The following is a 17,638-nucleotide window of genomic DNA, read 5'->3' as shown; positions in this document are numbered from 1 at the left end:
CCTGATCTTGGTCAATTAATTGTAGAATTTTTTTTAAATAGCAGTTATATTTGAAATTTGAGCATTGCTAAGTTGTTTGCATATATGATGTCTTGTCTTTGTACACAGGCCTTTTTCTATGTACAAAATAAGAGGTCATATCAGGTCTCACATCTTTTGTCATCCCACTTATTTTGAGTTTTTTAGTTTACTGGAAGAGCAAATGCAGGAAGATCTGGTACACAGAGCTTTACTACTACTGTTTATGAACTGAGCATTTAAAATTAATAGAAGTTATTCTCTGTCATAAAAAAATAGATCTATCAAAAAGTAAAACAATTAGGTACTGAAAAATCTGGCCATGTTTGAGGTTTAGAAAATGATTAAATACTAGTTTTTAAATGTTTTGGCTTTGGAATGTTGCCAAATGGGTTTTGCCAAACACATTTTTCTGTCATTTCACAACCCATGTGTGTGTTTTAATGAATGTATAATCCGTATGTTCTGATTCACTTAAACTTGACAAAATCTGTTTTAAGAATAATATGATTTCCAAGAAGACTTTATAGCTGTCCTAAGAAGTCACATCTTTAATTTTAAAAAGGAAGTCATAGTTTATGATGAATAAATGGAACTGATTTGTAAATTTGGAATACAAATCTAAATCTGAAATCCACATTTTAACAGCTTTACTAGCTCATATTTAGTGAAATAAGATTCAACTCTAAGTTATCATTATGCTATGTAAATGGAAGGTAAAGGGAGACACGGAACGTCTTCCTACATCTGTTGAATGTACCAGGAAGAAAGAGGGCAATGATGAAATGACAGAAAATTCAAATTTATGTTTCTTTTGTATAGCATACTCAACCCTGAAAATACCTCCCAAGGTAATTTACAACAAACATTTTAAAACTAACATGAACTGAAAAGGAATAGATAGTAAGGTAAAAGCAACGTGTACCTGAGGAAAAATTCATATCCTAGCTGGAATCAGAAATGACTCTGGGCTCCACAAGGAAGGAAAGCTGAACCTGAGGTTGAGATTGGAGCTAAAATGGTTTCATTTCACACCATAAGGTTGGGAGCAGCCCTTATATCACAAGTGAAAAAAACACAAATTCTCTGTAGATGAAAACATTTTCTGGTTAGGACCTCAATTTTTACAGAATAAATTATGCGCTATGACATCTAGAAGATGAAACAAACCTAAAGTTATATGCAGTATATGTTCATAACACAAAAAACAGCTTACACACACACACAATGACATAAGAAAGCAAGTTACCATAATTGAAAGTCAGCAGAAAAAAATAATAACACCAGGGTCCCAAGAGTGTAAGATATTGGACATATCAGATATAGATTGTGTGTAAAGAGTTTATAGAAAAATATAATTTTAAAAGTAAGCAATTAATAGATATCATCAAAAATAACATAGCTTATTTGAAAAAGAACCAAATAGAACTTTTAGAAATGAAAATTAAAACAATGAAATAAAAGTACAATAATAAAATACAAGTACAATGGTTATATAAAACAAATACAGTTAAGAAAATTTAACAGAATGGTGCATAAAGACATGAGAAGATGGAAATGAAAAATGAAAGAAATTTTAAAGGACATGGAGAAAAGAATGAGAAACCAATAAAAATCTGTGTCAAAATAAGAACCTTTTTTTTAATGGAGTAACAGTAGTTAAAGAGATAATCGAGATAATTTTCTAGAACAATAGGAGACATGCATTCAGAGAAATCAAAATGTAAGACAAGCAGTATAAAAAAAAAAATCACACTATCATGAAGCTTCAGAACATCAAATACAAAAGGAAGTTCTTTAAAGCATTCAAAAAGAAATTACTTGTAAGGAAACATCAATAGGCAACTTCTCAAAATCAATGCCAAGAAAATAGAATGATATTTTAATGTATGATGAGAAAATAATTTAATTCAGAACACTGTATGCAGCATAACTGCTTTTAATGATGAGAGTAAAAGAGAAAAAGAAAAAAAGCTCAGCATTTACTCCCATAAGAAATTTACTAAAGAGACTTCTGTGAAACATACCTCATAGAAAATAAAAGAAAAAAAAAAGACTCCAAAAATAAGGTCTAAGAAGTAAGAAGTTGAGACGATCAAATAACTGTAACCTAAAAATAGTCTGTCTAATTAAAAATAAGTATACCATCTTTATAAAAATTAAAACCTAAGAGATTAGCCTGTTTCTAATCAATATTTTCTTTATAAAAATTAAAACCTAAGAGAATAGCCTGTTTCTAATCAATATTTTCTTGGAAGTCTGTTGTGGGTTGAATGTTTTCTCCTCAAAAGAAATGCCAGAGTCCTAACTCCTAGAGTTTGACCTTATTTGAAAGGTCTTCACAGATGCCGCTAAGGATCTGAAGATAAGAACATCCTAAATTTCAGATGGGTTCTATATCCATGGAGTCTGTCCTTATAAAAGAAAGGAGACAGAGATGAGAGAACAAACACAAAGAGGGAAAGTCATGTGAAACAGGAGGAGAGATTGGAGTTATGCAGCTGTAAACCAAGGGATGCCAAGGATTGCCAACGGTCATCAAAAGCTAGCAGAGAAGCATGGAGCAGATTCTCGCTCAAGAGCCTCAAGAAGGCACCGATACTGCAGACGTCTTGATTTCAGACTTCTGCTGTTTGGAGGAGCCACTCAAGATTTTCTAAAATGTGAAAGAAAAAGTAAGGTCATTGAAACAAACTAAAAAGAAAAATAAGGATGGAGGATCTGCCATACTATCTGTTGTAAATCCATACACAATGGTTTTCAATTGATCATGTTATCAGTAGTAGAGTGTTTAAAATAGTGATGGTGGGAATGATTTTCTTACAATGATTAGGAAAATGCTTTTTAACAAAAGCTAGTATCTTGCAATGCGTGAGGCAGTCCTGCAGTATGTGAGGCAGTATAAAGCCTTACATAGTATTACCCCAAATGCCAAGAGTTTTCTGATTAAGATATACTGAGCTCTTATCTGGCAATACATTGTCTAATAACTTAAACAATAAAGACCCTTACATATGTGGAAACTAGATATATTAAACAAATAACGTTGCAGATCATTAAGTAAAGGATGGCCTACGCAATCAGTGATATTAGGACAATTTAGTATCTTTATGGAATAAGATGTCCTTTGATCCCTACTTCATGTTACATTTTAAGTGAAATCTTTTAAACTGTTAGAAGAAAATTTATGAACATACTTTATGTCTTTGGAGTAGAAAAGGTTTACTAAAAAATACCCCAAAGCACTAGCCATAATATAAAAATATATGACTACATTAAAACTAAACACTTCTACTTATCAAGAGATAATAGGGAAAGTTAAACAAACCACAAAATGGGAGAAGATATTTTCCAAAACATAAATAAAATAGTACTGTGCATGCTTAGTTGTGTCCAACTCTGTGTGACCCCATCAACTGTAGCCTGCCAGGCTCCTCTGTCCATGGGATTCTCCAGGCAAGAATACTGGAGTGGGTACCATTGTCTCCTCCAAGGGACCTTCCCGACCCAGGGATTGAGCCTGCATCTCTTAGGTCTCCCGCATTGTCAGGCAGGATCTTTACCACTAGTGCCACCCAGAAAGCCTAAGATAGTACTGTGTCTATACCATATAAAGTTCCTGCATCAAGGCAATAAGGTTAAAGACAACCTAATGGTGAATGGGAAAAACACTTAAGAAATGTTTTACGTAAGATGTATAGAGGACAAACATATGAAAAAATACTCAGTCTCACCAGTAATCAAGGAAATAAAAGTTAAGAACTAAATTAAATTTCATACTAAATGGCAAAAAATAAGAAATCTGGCAATATTAAGCATTAGCAGGAATCTAGAACAAAGAAAACAGTATCTGTCACTATTGGAGTTGTTAATTGGTACAATCGTTTGGAAATCAATTTACCTTTATCTTAAGTTTTTCTACCCAGTATGTTCATAACATACAAATATGAAACTGAAAGCTTTATGAATACCCTTAATCTGATGATTTTTCATTCAATTATTTCATTTATAAACATTTCTGATTAAGGCTTAATTTATTTTATGATCTGATAATGACTTCTAGCACATAGTTTAAAAATATTGTTCTAGACAAACTCATATGTTATCACAGAAACAAGATAATTCAAAATTTTCATAGTGACATTTTTATAACTGCAAAAATTGGAAATAATTGAAATGTCCATCAACAGAAAAATATAATTATATTGTGATATAGTCAGACAAAGTAATATTACATAACAATGAAAATGAGTGAGTTCTTGCAAAACATCAATGAATCTTTTTTCTTTAACTTTTAATTTTGTATTGGGGTAGGTCTGTCTAGTCAAGGCTATGGTTTTTCCAGTAGTCATGTATGGATGTGAGAGTTGGACTGTGAAGAAAGCTGAGTGCCCAAGAATTGATGCTTTTGAACTGTGGTGTTGGAGAAGACTCTTGAGAGTCCCTTGGACTGCAAGGAGATCCAACCAGTCCATTCTAAAGGAGATCAGTCCTGGGTGTTCTTTGGAAGGAATGATGCTAGCATTATTTCATCCTCTTTAATAGCTGAGTAATATTCCATTTTGTACCATGTTTCCACATATGCGGGGAGCTGCCCATGAGAACGGGGTCCTTTGTCCGAAGGACACAGCTCTGGGAGCTGCCTCAGTACTTGAGGGTTTGCTTGCAAACATAGCTCTCTGTCCCGCCACCCCAGAGATTAGGCGCTTATTTACTGCAGACACCTGGAGTTCTGTGCAAACTTCTCACGCACAGAGAAATGTTATCTGGTGTAAGAAATAATAACAGGGTGCCATTCCCATGCTCTCAAGATTTCTTGTGACTGTTTGTAAGATGTATAGGTCAACCAAGAAAAAATGTCAACTGTCTTGTCTTTCTCACGCTCTTCTGTATAAATATAAGATGCTGAATAAAGTTGGCGTCAGACTGCATCCCTTCATGGAGACGTGTCTGAACCTCTCAACCCCATCTTTGTTGTAGTCTCTTGCTGTAGTTTCCTTTCTCAGCCCCGCCGTGCACGTTCTGGGGACCTGATCGACTTTGCCAGCTGGCACCAGCACACATAGGCACCGCATCTTTATCTGTTCCATTGTTGGTGGGCACTTAGGTGTTTCCCTGTCTTGGCTATGGCAAACAGTGCTACAATGAACAGAGAAATTCAAGGAACAATTCCATTTATCAGTGCATCCAAAAAAAAAAAAAAATAGACCTCAGAATAAACCTATTTAAAGAGACAAAATAAACCTACCTAAGGGCTTCCCTCATGGCTCAGTGGTAAAGAATCCACCTGCCAAAGCAGGGGATGCAGGTTTTACACCTGGGTCAGAAAGATTCCCTGGAGAAGGAAATGGCAACCTACTCCAGTATCTTGCCTGGGAAATGCCATGAACAGAGGAGACTCGTGAGCTACAGTCTATGGGGCCACAAAAGCGTTGGACACTATTTAGTGATGAAAAAGCAGTAAGGAGACAAAAGACCTCTACTCCAAATACTATAAGATAATGATAAGAGAAATTAAAGAAGACACAAACAGATGGAACAATATACCATCGTCATGGATTGGAAGAATCAACGTGGTCAAAATGACTATACTACCCGAGGCAATCTACATATCCAATGCAATCTCTATCAAATTATCAACATTTTTGTTGATAATTTTTTATCAGCATTTTTCACAGAACTAGAACAAAAAATTTCAAAATTTGCATGAAGACACAAAAGACCCCAAATAGCCAAAACAATCTTGAGAAAAAAATGGAGCTGGAGGAATCAGTTCCCTGACTTCAGACTATATTACAAAGCTACAGTCATCAAAACAATATGATGCTGGCACAAAAATAGAAATATAGATTAATGGAACAAGATAGAAAACCCAGAAATAAACCTATGCACCTATGGTCAATTAATCTATAACAAAGGAGGCAAAACTATACAATGTTGGAAAGACAGTCTCTTCAACATATGGTGCTAGGAAAACTGAACAACTACATATAGGAAAATGAAATTGGATCATTTGTTAACATCATACACAAAAAATAAGCTCAAAATGGATTAAAAACCAAAATGAGAGACTAGACACTATAAAACTCCCAGAGGAAAACATAGGCAGACCACTCTCTGGCATAAATCACAGCAATATTTTTTTGATCCTTCTCCCTGAATAATAGAAATAAAAACAAAAATAAACAAATGAGGCCTACTTAAACTCAAAGGCTTTTGCACAGCAAAGAAGACAGTAAAGAAAATGAAAAGACAACCCACAGAATGGGATAAAATAGTTGTAAATTATGTGACTGACAAATGTGATCTTATTTTATCAGATCACAAAATAATCTCCAAAATTTACAAACAGCACATGATGCTTAACAGCATCAAAACAAACAACCCAGTCAAAAAATGGGCAGAAGACCTAAGTAGACATGTCTCCAAAGAAGACATGCAGATGTCCAATAGGTGCATTAAAAGATGTTCAACATCACTAATTATGAGAGAAATGCAAATCAAAACTACAATGAGATATCATCTCACACCACCTAGAACGTGTGTGTGTTCAGTTGCTCAGTCATGTTTGATGCTTCGTGACTCCATGGAAAATGTAGCCTACCAGGCTCCTCTGCCCATGGGATTTCCTGGCAAGAATACTGGAATGGGTTGCCATTTCCCCCTTCAGGGGATCTTCCTGACCCAGGGATGGAATCCTCGTCTCCTGCATTGGCAGGCAGGTTCTTTACCACTGAGCCACTTGGGAGGCCCCCAGCCAGAAGGGCTATCAAAAAAAATCACAAAGAAAGAATACTGGAGAAGATGTGGAGAAGAGGGAACTCTCCTACACTGTTGGTTGGAATGTAAATTGGTATAGCCACTTTGGAGAACAGTTTAGAGGTTCCTTAAAAAACTAAAAATAGAGCTACTGTATGACCCTGAAATCCCACTCCTGGGCATATGTATCTGGTGAAAAATATCAAGAAATCTTATACATATTATTTTATGGGTTAATACTTACAACGTAATTTTTATAAAGCTAAAACAGTAAAAAACAAATTATCTAAATTTTAGATTATACATACAAATCTAAAGAGAAAAGAAAAATCAAAGAAATGCTAAATTCAAAATTCAGAACAATTGTTACTCCTGGGTACAAAGCAATGGACTCAGAAAAGAGTATGCAGATGGCTACGATGGAAATAGGTCTTGTCAGGTAATGGGTTTATGTTCATTTATTTTATTATTTTCCTGCCTCACACTTTCCCAAAATATGTTATGAGTATATTAAATCTTAAATTGGTTTGGCCAAAAATGTTCTTGGTTTTTAAGTAAAAGAAACCATTTTGACCAAGAACTTTATAGAACAACTTCTTTATTGTTTTGTTCCACGTCTGCCATTTTTCAGGCAACTTCATAATTCCATCTTCCCAAACTTTTATCATTTTTGAGCAACAAATTGTTCCAGGTATCTTTTGGAAGATACCTGTTCCAGTCTTCCAAGGAATTGAAATTTTTTCCACTAATAGAGTTTTGTAAAGGCCAGAATAAATGGAAATCTGAAGGTGCAAACATCTGGTGAATATGGCAGAAGAGTTAGAACTTCACAGTCAAGCTGTAAAAGCTTTTGCCTGGTCATCAAAGAAACATGTAGTCTTATGTTATCCTGATGGAAGATTGTGAGTTTTCTGTTGACTAATTCTGGATGCTTTTCATCGAGTGCTTTCAGTTTGTCTAACTGGGAGCAGTACTTGTTGGAATTAATCATTTGATTTTCCAGAGGGAGCTCATCATAGAGGACTCCCTTCCAACTTCATGGTATACACATCATCTTTGGATAGAGACCAGTCTTTGGTGTGGTTGGTGATGGATCCTTTCACTTGCCCCGTGATCTCTTCCATTCCACATTATTGTACTGTATCCGCTTTTCATCGCCCATCACAATTTGTCCTAACAATGGAAAGCTTTTGTTACATTTCAGTGGAGAATCACATGCAGAAATATAGTCAAGAAAGTTTTTTCTGTTTGTGTGGAACCCAAACATCAAAGCAATTAACATAATCAAGCTGGTACAAATGATTATCAATGTTTGATTTGGATATTTTTAGTATATCAACCATCTCCCATGTGGTAGAATGTTGATTGTTCTCAGTTCATTAACTGAGAACAATTCTCAATCAAATTCTCAATTTGATTACTATCAACTTCAACTGGTTTAATTGACCATGGAGCATTGTCCAGTGAGAAATCTCCAGCATGAAGTGTCACAAACCACTCCTGACATGCTTGCTAAGTCACAGCATCTTCTCCATATACTGTACATATCTCTTTTTTTTTCATTTCAATTGCAATTTTACCTTTCTTGAAGTAATAGAGCACAATGTGCTGAAAAAGTTGCTGTTTTACTTCCATCTTCAATATTAAAACGGCTACCCAAAATTCATCAACTTTGTTGTGCTCTTTTTAATTCATGCTGATATGACAGCTGTCACAATACAATCTAACAAAACTGTTTCAAATGAAGTCAAAGACAACTAAGCACTACTAGGGCCATCTTACGGGAAAAAAATCAAATGAATGTTTTGGCCAACCCAATATAATGGAATCTAAAACAAACAAAAAATCTGAAAAAGAACCCTTTAGTAGTTCAAGGTTTTGAAACCCAAGATGCTATTGAGATAGATGTTAACACACACTTTTTAATTCCCATGAAACAAGTAATAGATGGCCAGGGAGAGTCATGCAAGAACTTTCTGGAAGCTTAACTGGATTCTGAATGAGTTACCTAGGGAGGTGTGTCTCTTGAGACACTTTAGTGTTCCTTGACAGTCATATGTCTTCTGTGGTTTAGGAGTGGTCTTGTCTAAGGCCGGGATTGATGTTCAGAGGATGGATTAGATGACCTCTTTGATCTTCAGCATACGGTACTTGGTTTTCCTGTCTTATCCTCTGGGCCTTGACAACAGCACAGGCTCTCTCTCTCTGCCATGCCTTCCCTGTCTACATTAAACAGTCTACCAGGGGACACAGACATTCTACTTTTAAGTAAATAGTATCTCTTGGACAAAACATTCATCAGAAGTGATATATAAATCTAACAACCTAAACTATCAACCCCAGTACTTTGAACTTTTTGCCTTCCTCAAGGAATCTTAATGTCCATAGAGACTAAAGTGAATACACATAAACATATCCGTACTATGCAATATTGCATTTAAAAGTCTGTGTATCTACCAACAAAAAAAAATAGAAAATGTATCTCAAGAAATATATATAAGTAAATGTGTATACACATTATATATATATGTACATATATAGGCAATGGCACCCTACTCCAGTACTCTTGCCTGGAAAATCCCATGGATGGAGGAGCTTGGAAGGCTGCAGTCCATGGGGTCGCTGAGAGTGGGACACGGCTGAGCGACTTCACTTTCACTTTTCACTTTCATGCATTGGAGAAGGAAATGGCAACCCACTCCAGTGTTCTTGCCTGGAGAATCCCAGGGACGGGGGAGCCTGGTGGGCTGCCGTCTATGGGGTCACACAGAGTCGGACACAACTGAAGTGACTTAGCATAGCATAGCATGTATACACACACACAAAGATACACATGAAAATACAGTTCTTAAAGATGATTCTACAACTAGTAACGATTTTAGAGACTAAATAAAGTAATAATATCCATACTGCTGATCTCTTGGTTGCACCCTCGGCAGGTTCTTGATCAAGGGAGGTAACAACTCAACAACCCCAGTCGCTGGGGAAGTTCCTGGATTCCAGGTTCATCTCACTCCAGCCACATGAGAAAACTTCAGAAGCCAAAAATCAAGCAACTAATTCTCACTTAGGTTATATCTACAGGAATATATGCTCCACTATCACAGTTAATAAGTTTATATTTCAAAATAATTTGAGGTTCATGTATACAAGGATCTTCATACTGAACTTGTTAGACTAATCAAAACAATTCAGTAATCTCCATACCCCCGCCCCTGCCTGGTGCCATGCACAGTGACATACAGTTTCACTTTTCATAGAGTATCTGCATTTTGTGAACTAGGGTAACTTAATAAAGTTATTTTCCTTTTACTTTTTTTTTTTCATTTGGGGAATGTTTCAGGGGTCTTTGACTATCTGTTCACAGACAGAACATAAAACAATTCTGTTTCTTAAGGAAAGGAAATTCCAACTCATTAGAATACGTCTCATTTATTATTTGCAGTAGAGGGAAAAGGGTGGGCTCAAGGAGAACTTTCTATTTTCCTATTAGACTAGAAGACTTATACAATAAGAATATATTTGTATATTATTTGTGTCCTTTAAAACAAAGTCGATTGAAAAGGAAATCACTGGAAGGAGATGAGACATGAGCAGGGCGTATGATGTAACACACATGACCGCAATTTGAAGTTTTCAAGGCAAAAATCTGTGTTCAATTTGCCACTGGAGTCTTACAGCAAGCATTGTATTTCCCCTCGCACCCCCACCCTCAAAGCAGCAGCCAGCTGCAACGCAGATTCCCACCCAGACGGAATGCAGGTGAAACACCAGTACAGCAAGAGCCCAGTCAAAAGGGGGGCATGTGGAGTTTGGAGAGTTTTAGAAAATTTTATTGCAGGAACACATGTGTTAGCGGAGCAGATGGAAGCAATTATGGCAGGAAAACTTTGCCCTATCCTTAAAACCACATTCCAATAGTGTGAGCTCAGGCTAATGACTATCCTTGAGGACAAGTAAAATCAGACCACAGTGAGTTTTGAAGATCGACTTCATTTTGCATCAGGTCGTGATCTGCCTGCTAAAAACTCCTCAGAACTCGATATTATCTCTTTTCACCAGAAAGAGAGGTGACCTCAAATTCACTCATCTAAAATTAATATGCTTTCCTCTAGTCTCTGTTATAAACCTCATCTGACACTTGCATTTTAGACTCCGACTGGTAGGAAGTATCAATACAACTATAAATAGTTTGATTATTCCAGATAGGAGAAATTCACTTCATTTGAATATTTCTGTGCATGTAGTCCTTTCTGAAATGTTCTTCTCTGTGAGGGAGACAGGCAGACACCTGCTATCTCCTTTAATAAATAGTATCACAGGAGTAAGGATGAAGAAAATAAAGCAGAATGAGGTTTAGTGTTAAATCTTTGACCCATAAAACAGTCAGAAGAACTAGATATAAATCCAGCTCCATGAACTTTCTTGTCTAAGGGTTTATTTTGCAGACTTGGACACTAAAGTAATTTTTCTCCCTCTTTAGCATTGTCATATAATAGTTTCTCCTTACAAGAGATTCTCAAAACCCTGGCTGGTAATGATTATGGCTGTATAGATAGTGTTGTCTTACAGTAGTATAGTATCACTCACCAAAGGGGTTCAACTTCTTTACTCTCATGAAACCACTGACTGAATAATTTATTGAAAAGGGAATAAAAGGACTAGAAAGGTATGAAAATTCAGGGCCCAAAAGAAATAAAATAGATTTTTCAGTTTCTAAATTAGTCTTCTGGCAATATGCATAATCTTCCTTCCTATCAAAAGATGAAATAATTTAGATATTTAAGACTTGACTTTTTAAATATTTTGTTACTGAAAGTAGAGGAATAAATGATAGTTTAAGTATAACTTTGGTTTTGAGCTCTTTCGTTTAAGACACAAGGCACAATTTCAAAGGTAGTTCAAACAGTCGTGCCAGCTCATTATATTAACACAAAAAGTGAAAGTGAAGCCGCTCAGTTGTGTCCGACTCTTTGCGACCCCATGGACTGTAACCTACCAGGCTCCTCTGTCCACGGGATTTTCCAGGCACAGATACTGGAGTGGGTTGCCATTTCATTCTGCAAACGCAAAGGCACAGACCAAAAGTTAGAAACTGCAGCTTTCACTCCTTGTTTTTCCAGGACCATGCTTGTTACTTTGGACAAGTGACTTAACTTTCCAGTTCTCAGTGAGCTCATGCAAAATGGGAAGAATAATGCCTGCCTTATTTCCTAGGTTAATTAAGTATGGAAATAAGAAAAACGCGTTTGAAAGTGTAACTGGAAGTGTGTTTGCCTAGGTGACCCAAGAAAGTGTAGTCTCCTTTAAGTGACTAAATATATAACTCTCGTTTTCTAATCTACTTTATCAAGACCTCTAGATAATAATGTATGTTTCTAATTCAATGCTTTAGAATTCTGTGGAAATATATCAATTCAGCAAATGCAATTGTTGAGAATAACCAAATCCTCACTGTGAAATTAACTACTACATTGAGTTTATTGGCAACTGACTCACCCGTGTATGTATTAGTATAGCACATAATCCAGAGCACCTGTGATCTGCCATACTTTGCATTAGATGTTAAGGATACAGTCATGAGGAAAATAGGGTAACCATAGCTGAAGTAAGAACAGATGCTAGGCAGAAGCTGGGGGACTAGGAGGAGGAGGAGATGAATGGCCTAAGGGAACTCCTGGGCTTGGTCATCCAAGGCTGCCAGTGTAGTGAAGAGGCTCAGATTAAAACCACGTGGTCCAAATGAAAAGGCAGAAAGTGATGTTCTTGATTAGCCAAATTTGAAGCACTGTCAGAATAGCAATCCCATCATCCCTTTCATGACTAACAGTCCTACTGGCCAGCATCGGAGGCACAAGGCTAGAAGGCTTATCTCTTATTATTTGTCAGTTGATTTTGTCTCTCCTATTTCAGGAAATATTTCAAATCCATTTCAGTCTCCCCAAATCCCCAGTGAGAGCACCCTCATGCATGGAGATATTTTGTCTCCACAGGGATACTGAAGGTCTTTCCATTTCATTTACAATACTCGTCAGGGAGAGCAGGTCAGTCTTACAGAGCTGAGTCCTTAACCTATGTTCGCCAATGTTATCTCCAGGTAGATAGTGTCAGAATTGAATTGAATTGTAGGATACCCGGCTGGTGTCCTGAAAACTGCCAACATTTGGTGCAGGAAACCTCCCCTTTTACATGCTGCAAATCTGATCTCAAAACACCGAAGATTAGTGTATGTCATAACTGTCATTGGTTTATCTTTCATCCCCATGTCCCCCGTATTTCATCTCCATGATAGCAGAGCCTTTGTCTACCTTCCACATTGTTTCATTCTCATGGCCCTGCACAGTGCTTATCCTAATGTAAGCACTCAAAGACTGAAAGAACAACATGACCAAATTTTGCTCATAGTATGTTATAAACAAGGCTGTAAGAATACACAAAAGGGTGCAAGTAACAATGACTTAGAAACAGGAGGGAAATGGAGAGGCAAGAAAGAAGGCTTCTTAAAGCAGGAAAATTAACAGCTGGGTGCAAAAGAGTAAAGTAGCTGTTGCCAGGTCAGAAAAAGAAGTAAGGGACTATTCTACACAGTAACAAAACTGTGAGTAATGGCAAGGCTTTATTTCAAGGAATCATATGTTTTAGGGCTCAATATAAATAGAACATAGAGTAGACTGATGGAATGCAGTTTATGAGGCTGAAATTGTACCAGCCTGGTGGCTCAGATGGTAAAGAATCTGCCTGTAGTGCTGGAGACCAAGATTCAGTCCCTGGGTTGGGAAGATCACCCAGAGAAGGGAATGGCATCCCACTCTAGTGTTCTTGCCTGGAAAATTCCATGGACTGAGGAGCCTGGTGGGCTATAGTCCACGGGGTTGCAAAGAGTTGAACACAACTGAGCAGTTTTCGGAGAAGGCAATGGCACCCCACTCCAGTACTGTTGCCCAGAAAATCCCATGGATGGAGGAGCCTGGTAGGCTGTAGTCCATGGGGTCACTAAGAGTCGGACACGACTGAGCAACTTCACTTTCACTTTCCACATTCATGCATTGGAGAAGGAAATGGCAACCCACTCCAGTGTTCTTGCCTGGAGAATCCCATGGACGGAGAAGCCTGGTGGGCTGCAGTCCATGGGGTCACACAGAGTCGGACACGACTGAAGCGACTTAGCAGCAGCAGCAGCAGAGCAGCTTTCAGATGTCATGAAAAATTTAATGCAACATGTTAAGATGTTTGTGCTTTAAATATTGCACAACAGGAGCCATAAAAATTTATTAGAAAGAGAATATATGTCTGTGTGTGTATATATATATATATGTATAATTTGACTTTTAGGAAAATAGATGTGATAGAGGATGCAATGGGTTGAGCAGAGACTGGAAAGAGGGAGATACTGGAGAAGTTATCAGTGGACCATGTAAAAAAGTGATGAGGATTTAAAGAAGGCAGTGGTGGCAGGAATCAAGAAGAGGGGTCAGAGAGCAGAAGAGAGAGGGGAAGGGGGAGGGGGGAGACACGCAGAAGATCCAGCCAATGGGGCAAAGTGATAACATAGGTGACCTCAAGCCTAGAGAATATGAATACTTTAATAACACTCTTGCTTCTTTCTGTACATTCTAAACTATCATCACATAAAAGAATTTTAAAAATAAAGAAAAAGAAGAGGCTTCTAGTTCAAGATGGTGGAGTAAAGATGGCATGCTCATCTCCTCCTGTGAGAGCACCTAAATCGCAACTAGCTATTGAACAACCATTGACAGTAGAATGCTGGAACCCACAAAAAAAGATATGCCACATCCGAAAATAAAGAAGCAGCTGCAATGAAATGGTAGGAGGGGCACCATCATGATAATATCAACTCCCATACCCACCAGATACTGCTGCTGCCTACCAGGCTCCTCTGTCCATGGGATTTTCCAGGCAAGAGTTCTGGAGTGGGGTGCCATCACCTTCTCCGACCCGCCAGATGAGTGACCCACAAACCAGAGAACAATAATACCAAAGAAGATCTCCCACTGTTGTGAAGGTTCTGAGCCCCACATTGCTCTGCGGCATGTGGGATCTTCCTGGGCCAGAGATCGAGCCCTTGTCTCCTGCATTGGCAGGTGGATCCTTTACTGCTGAGCCATAAGGGAAGCCCTCCAGATATGTTTCTAATGATTCAGTTCAGTCGCTCAGTCATGTCCAACTCTTTGAGACACCATGCCAGGCCTCCCTGTCCATCACCAACTCCCAGAGCTTGCTCAAATTCATGTCCGTTGAGTCGGTGATGCCATCCAACCATCTCATCCTCTGTCATCCCCTTCTCCTCCTGCCTTCAGTCTTTCCCAGCATCAGGGTCTTTTCCAAGGAGTCAGTTCTTCTCAACAGGTGGCCAAAGGATTGGAGTTTCAGCTACAGCACCAGTCCTTCCAATGAACATTCTAATGATTAGCCATGTTTAAAATCAACTGGACTACATGATGATCTTATACTTTTATCTAGCTAGTTCACTTTTTTCTATTTCATATTCAGTGTTCCTGTTTCATTTAGTTTATATTTTCCAATTTCTCCATCTCTTTTTTTCTTGATGTTCTTTCTCAAGCCTTTATTAAGCATAGTATAAAAGCTCTTGTATACATATATAGAAATAGTATGTATAATATATATATATTAGAAAACTTATGAACTTTTGCCTAACTAAAAAAATTGTGACATTTTGATTCCACTTGTTTGACTTAATATGAATAAATGCTAGATTTCTAATTAAAAAATAGATAAGCAACAAGCAAAAAAGGTTTACTTAGTAGCACAGGGAACTACAATCAATACCTTGTAATACCCTATAATGGGAAATAATCTGAAAAATAATATATGTGTGTACATATAATTGAATCACTTTATATACCTGAAAATACTGAAAATCAACTATACTTTAATAAATTATGTATATCAAGAAAAAAATTAAAGAGAGAACGGGTTAGAAAAGAGACAAGTGATGGAATTGATGGAATTAGGGAGTGAGCTGAGAAGAAATATCAGAAGTGAATTCTGGTTTCTGAATTCAGAAACCAGAAATACTGAAATACTGAAAATACATCTGAAATACTGAAATATACCTGAAATATATACCTGAAATACTGAAAATCAATTATACCTGAAATACTGAAAATCAACTATACCTGAAATACTGAAAATCAACTATACTTTAATAAAATATGTATATCAAGAAAAAAAAAAAGAGAGAAGGGGTCAGAAAAGAGACAAGTGATGGAAGTGATGGCCTGTAAGGAGTGAACTGAGAAGAAACATCAGAAGTGAATTCTGGTTTCTAATGTAGAAGACCTAGTGAATGGTGATTCAATCACCTAAACTCAAAAACTTTGGACTTCCCTGGTAGCTAAGACAGTAAACATTCTCCTGGCAATGCAGGAGACTTGGCTTCAATCCCTGGGTCAGGAAGCTCCCCTGGAAAAGGTAATGGCAACTCACTCTAGTATACTTGCCTAGAGGATTCCATGGAAAGAAGAGGCTGGTGGGCTACAGTCCATGGAGTCGCAAAGAGTCAGACATGACTAAGCAACTAACACTTTCATTTTCAAACTCAAAAACAAAGAGAAGAAGCAAGTTTCAGAAAAAAAAAAATCAATTCTTTTTTTCTAATTTAAAAAACTTTTTTTTTCCTAAATAGGCAGAAAACTTGAAATGCACTGAAGAAATGCAAAGGGAAAAAAGCCAACTGGATTCCCACCTCCTAACTGCTATCATTAATAAAAGTTTGCTATGTGGCAGTATATGTGCACAGAGACATAGAGATTTTTGTTTGTTTTGTTTTATGTATTAGAAGCATAGCTTTCTTTTTAATATCACAATATATTATACCATTTTACAAAATAAAACAAATGTTAACAAAGTAAGTAAATGTTTTTCTACACCATAATTTGCTAACGGCTTCTTAACACAGTATATTGTCATATGGTACACCAAATTTTACTTAACTAATTCCCCATTACTGAACACTTAGTCTTTTTCAAATTTTATTGTTGAAAATAATGTTACAGTGAATATTTTTTACAAATTCACTTTAAAAATACTAAAATTAAGGAACATAAAAGTCAACTGTAATAAATAAATTCTATATTCTAAATACTGTACTAAGTGCTTATGAACATTATTTTATTCAGTTCTCACTAATTTTGTCAACTCTGTTTCACAGGTAAGAAAACAAAGGCTTAAAAGAGATACATAATTTGTACATGTTCACACAGCTAAGTCCCCAAACAAGGATTCCATTACAGTATAAGCAACACACAGTCTCACTCACCGCCCTAGGCCGCCTCTCGGATGACTTTAGAAAATGTGGATTTGCCATTCAATGGAAGGCAGAAATTAAATGTTAGGCTTTGTGAGGCATCGGCATCCAGGTGAATGGATCACAGTTCAGCTTTCGATTCACATGGGGAGATGTCTGATTAGACGGCTGACCCCAGATGAATTTAATCAGAGTATCAGGTTGAGAGAGAGTAGACCCCAGGTTTTAGCAGGTTTTAAAAGCGCCGCAGGTATTGCTAATATGCAGCCAGTGCTGAGAATCATTGATATAAAGCAACCGAAGCCTAAAGCTAAGGACGAGATAAGATTGCCACGAGGCTACACACAGAATGGAAAGTAAAGACACTGCGTGCTCAGTCGGTCAGTTGTGTCCGACTCTTTTGCAACCTTACAGACTGTAGCCTACCAGGGTCCACTGTTCATGGGATTTTCCAGGCAAGAATACGGAGTGTGGGTTGCCATTTCCTTCTCTAAAAGACAATACAGAGAGGCAAACAAAGTTCAAGTCAGCTGTAGCAGGCAGAAGAAAGAATCTATCCAGAAACGATATTCT

General features: G+C 37.2%; 1 long non-coding RNA gene across 1 annotated transcript in view; it reads right to left on the bottom strand.

The window, feature by feature from the left end:
* Positions 1-17,269, bottom strand: part of LOC147359026 (uncharacterized) — a 42,963-nt gene extending 25,694 nt beyond the window's left edge. The window contains exon 1 of the long non-coding RNA XR_015140138.1: positions 17,078-17,269. This is a non-coding gene — a long non-coding RNA (uncharacterized LOC147359026). The remainder of the gene's footprint in view (positions 1-17,077) is intronic.
* Positions 17,270-17,638: the final 369 nt, after the last annotated feature.

This window comes from Bos grunniens, chromosome 14, assembly GCF_055505025.1.
Source record: "Bos grunniens cultivar Pamir isolate PY7600 chromosome 14, Bosgru_T2T1.0, whole genome shotgun sequence".
Lineage (NCBI taxonomy): Eukaryota > Metazoa > Chordata > Mammalia > Artiodactyla > Bovidae > Bos > Bos grunniens.
This window is presented reverse-complemented; position numbering and strand designations above follow the sequence as displayed.